The 4708-nt window shown below is 34.4% G+C and overlaps 1 long non-coding RNA gene across 1 annotated transcript; it reads right to left on the reverse strand.

The window, feature by feature from the left end:
• Nucleotides 1-2580: 2580 nt before the first annotated feature.
• Nucleotides 2581-3782, reverse strand: LOC149126380 (uncharacterized). The gene is made up of 2 exons (XR_016233541.1): nucleotides 3627-3782; nucleotides 2581-3549 (listed from the first exon to the last, which is right to left on the reverse strand). It is a non-coding gene; the product is annotated as an uncharacterized LOC149126380 (long non-coding RNA).
• Nucleotides 3783-4708: the final 926 nt, after the last annotated feature.

Here is a 4708-nt window from a genome sequence, read left to right on the forward strand (position 1 = left end):
GGCCAATAATATTATATTGATAGTCTTCATTGATAAAGGCTATTGGCAAATATTTACTAAGATCCCAGTAAGCTTGAACAGATGATGTCTAATAGAAGAAATGTAGGTATGTAATGAAAATAGAAAGACACTCAGCCACAGAGACTCTGAGAAGAGGACATTAAAAAGTGAAAAAACCTTCCATGTTCATGAATTGGGAGAAACAATATCATCAAAATGTCCATACTACCAAAAGCAATTAACAGATTAATACAATCCAAATCAAAATACCAATGACATTCTTGTCAGATCTGGAAAAAGTGGTATTAAAATTCATATGGAAACATAGGAGGCCCAAATAGCTAAAGACACTTTATACAACAAATACAAAGCCAGAGATAGCAATACCTGATTTCAAGCCATACATGCTACAGGGCAGTTATAATAAGAAGAGCCTTGTGTTGGTACAAAAACAAACTTGTAGACCAATAGAAAACAAGATAAATTCCAGAAATCAATCCATGCATAAAAAGCAATTTATCTTTGACAAAGGAGCTAAAATAGATCCATTCAGGAATGGCAGTCTCTTTAACAAATGGTGCTGGGGAAGCTGAATCTCCACATGCAGAATTATGAAATAAGACCTCTACCTTACACCTTACACAAAAATCCACTCACAATGGATCCATGACCTAAATCTACAACCCCATACACTCAAAATACTAGAGAACATTGGGGTAACTCTGCAAGACCTTGGCATAGGCAAAGAATTCTTGAGAAAGACCCCAGAAGCACAGGAAAGCAAAGCCAATATTACCAAATGGGATTACATCAAGTTGAGAAGCTTCTGCACTGCAAAAAGAAACACTCAGCAAAATGAAGAGGCAACCAACAGAATGGGAGAAAGTATTTCCAAACTATGCAACTAATAAAGGCTTAACATTCAGAATCTATAAAGAGCCCAAGAAATGCAACTACAATGAAACATATAATCCAATTAAGAAATGGGCAAAGGGCTTGAACAGGCATTTTTCTTTTTTCCTAAGATTTATTTATTTATTTGAAAATCAGAGTTACACTGAGAGAGAAGGAGAGGCAGAGACAGAGAGACAGAGACAGAGAGAGAGAGAGAGAGAGAGGTCTTCCATCCACTGGCTTGCTCCCAAATTTGCTACAATGGCTGAAGCTGTGCTGATCTGAAGCCTGGAGTTAGGGCTTCAGCCTCTTCCAGGTCTTCCACTTAGGTGCAGGGGCCCAAGGACTTGGGCCATCTTCAACTACTTTCCCAAGCCATAGAATAGAGCTGGATTGAAAGTGGAGCAGCTGGGACTCTAACTGGCATCCATATGGGATGCCAGCACTGCAGGCAGCAGCTTTACTCCCTATGCCACAGGGCAAGCCCCATAGAAGCATTTTTCAAGAGAGGTAATTCAAACGGCCAACAGACACTTCCGAAAATGCTCAGGATAACTAGCCATCAGGAAAATGCAAATCAAAGCCACAATGAGATTCCCCCTCACTCCAGATGGAATTGCTAATATAGAGAAATCAACAAATGACAAATTATGTCAAGGATATGAGAAAAAGGTACTCTAATCCATTGGTGATGAGAATGTAAACCGGTGCAGCCACTGTGAAAGATAGTATGGGAATACCTCAGAAATCTGAATATGGATATACCATATGATATAGCAATCCCATTCCTGGGAATTTACCCAAACCAAAGAAATCAGCATATGAAAGTTTTCTGTGCCCCATATTCATTGCAGCACAACTCACAATAGCTAATATATGGAATCAACCCAGATGTGCATCAACTGTTGGCTGGATAAATACATTATAATTTATAATATATCCATATATACTATATGGAATACTACTCACCTTCGAAAAATTAAATTATGTCTTTTGCAATAAGATGGATGCAAATGGAAACCATTAAACTAGTGAAAAAGCCAGTTCCAAAAAGACAGATACCAAATGTTTTCCTGATCAAAGGTAACTAATAGAGTATCTGAAATGTAATGTTTTAGAGTGAAATATACATTTTGAGATTCAATGATTGCAGCCTTTGTCTCTTCCATTAAAAAATTGAATTTTTTGTTTTTTTTTTTGTTTTTTCTTTTTTAAATACTATTTGTTGAACTTTTTTACTAAGTGTAAGGTTAACTCTATAATCATTAAATAAACTGAAAATAGATCTTTGTAAAAATTAATAGTGGAGATTTGAGAGAGAGGATGAGAATGTATCCTGGGCAGGAGGGAGTTTAGGGGGCAAAGTGTCACCTTGTTTCTAAATATGTGTATATAAAATACGTGACAATTGTATAACTTAAACAAAATTGAAAAAAAAAATCACTCTAGCCTCTCTGGATTGTTTAAAGGTTGCCCCCTACCCAATCACATATGCTCAAACAAAAATTGGGGACATATCACTGAGCTTTCTAAGGCTGGGAGAGGTGTGTTTTCATGACCTTCAATCATGAGTAACTAGACTCTGCAAACTTAATAGAGTACCCAGGTTTAGGCCCATGAAGTAGATAAAAGCTTTCCCACCTGCACAAGGAGAAAATAAAGGCAAATAACATGACCACTGAGGACTTTTTCCCATTTAGATCTTTATTCATTCAGCATAAAGGAGCATATCCTTACAGTATTCTACCATATCTCAATATAAAGCCCATCATTTACCAATGATATTAACTTATCAATGTATCAATGTATAGTCTATCATTCTACTGTATCTCAATATATAGCCCATCATATCTATCTAGTGTATCTCAATATATAGCCTACCTTTTATCCAGCATTGGAATACAGACATAAAGTATTCCTTCTGTACATACACATTATAGGTTGTCCCATTTGCTACAAATTCAGTATGGTAATGATGAGTTTTCAACATAATGACAACGATAGCATTAACTTTAATGAACATGCTTATGCGTGGAGACTCATTGATGATCTATTTATGTATTGAGAAATTTTGCTGAAAACATATCTTTTAAGACATGCACTTTTACCAGTCTTTAGATAGTTTTCATTCACTTATTGTTGTGTCATTATGGCAAATAACTTTATAGTTTTTTGTACAAATCAATATTCAAACAACTTTTTTTTCATTGCCTTTCATGATATTATTTTCTTACTGTTTTCAGTTAATTCTGTCTTTACTCTACTAGGTCATTTACTTATTCATTAAAGAAAACTGAATTTTGAATGTACAACATTTTCCCTCTTATTAGAAACTTCCAATCAGTGACTTGATTATAATATAATTATTCATTTAAAGTAATATTCCATACTTTGAGTTTCTACTTTCTGTTGTGCTATAAACATTTGATTTCTTTGCCTATTTTTGGTGATGCTTCTATTTCTCACAGGAATAAACACCATATTGTTTCAACTAAGACAATCATACATTTACTTACCTGAAATGTGAGGAGTCCTCAAGATGTTCCTGGAAACAGCATGTTGTGAAAGAACTATGGTTGGATTTCAAATCCTTTCTGCATCCACAGGAAAGTCTTTGAATTCAATTCCCCGTGACTTTTTTGAAGTATCGTCATACTACAAAGAAAAGATACATTAGAAGTTATAATAGACACATTACTAGAGACTAGCTGGTCCTAAATGACTTGACTCACAGGTAAGGTGACTGTGTACAGTGCCAGGGCAGGCAGCATTTCCTTCAAGAGGTCGTAAATACTTTGTTTTAAAGGCCATGTATTATACATCACAATGATTCAAGTTTCCATTGAAGCTCCAAAGTAGTCCTTGTATGACAGCTTGCCAAACCCTGTCTTTGTGGAAAAGAACAACAGGAACAGAAGATGATTTACAGCCAAGACAGAGGTAAATACTGGAATAAGTAGCCTGAGGAAGTATGCTAACAAATCTAAAAATGCTTTGATCATTTTATTATTAAAATTTTATCTAGGTAAAAGAAAAATCTGTGGCAATATATAGTATATAGTTCAATACAAATGACTCAATTTAATAAAGAAAAGTAAATTAAAAGCCAAAAAATGAATAGTGTATGAAAGATATATGGAATTATGCAAAGGGTATAACACATATAAAATATTTCAGAAGGAGAAAATAGGACACAAAAGTATTGCACAAAATAACATTGATAATTTTTTCCTTGTATAAAAATGCAAGAATTCAAATTACATGTTCAAAAATCTGACATACCATTAAAAGAATAAACACACAAGTAGAAGAGGCAGCCATTGAAAAGACACATTTCTTGTTCATTCAGAAAGAGGAGTACGACACATTTATCATTGGAAATTGTGTAAGGTAGGAGACAGTGCAGTGACATTTTAAAAACTGCTGAAGGAAAAAGTTCTTGAAGAAGAATTCTGTATCCAGCTGAAAAGGAAAGGAAAGAAAAGAAAGGAAAAGAAGTAAAGAACCGTGCTTTAGAAATCAAAATTTCAAAAACAGAGGGAACTTACAGTGAGTTTACAGTGAAAGCTGTTCAGGCAGAAGGAATATGATTGTCGCACAAACACATGGATTGTAGTTCAGATGTGGTAAAATAAAACAAATACTGATATTCACCTTGTCTGTTTTTAATCAATCTAAAGATAACTTATTATTTATCGAAAAAATAGTGTTGGAAAACTGTTGTTTTTTCCATGCGAATTAAAATACATGAAATCAATATGATCAAGATTGACAGCAGGAACAAGGATGATGCAGTTGAGAATTATACACCTAT

Source organism: Oryctolagus cuniculus, chromosome 5 (genome assembly GCF_051225735.1).
Source record: "Oryctolagus cuniculus isolate XC-2025 breed Fujian yellow rabbit chromosome 5, ASM5122573v1, whole genome shotgun sequence".
Lineage (NCBI taxonomy): Eukaryota > Metazoa > Chordata > Mammalia > Lagomorpha > Leporidae > Oryctolagus > Oryctolagus cuniculus.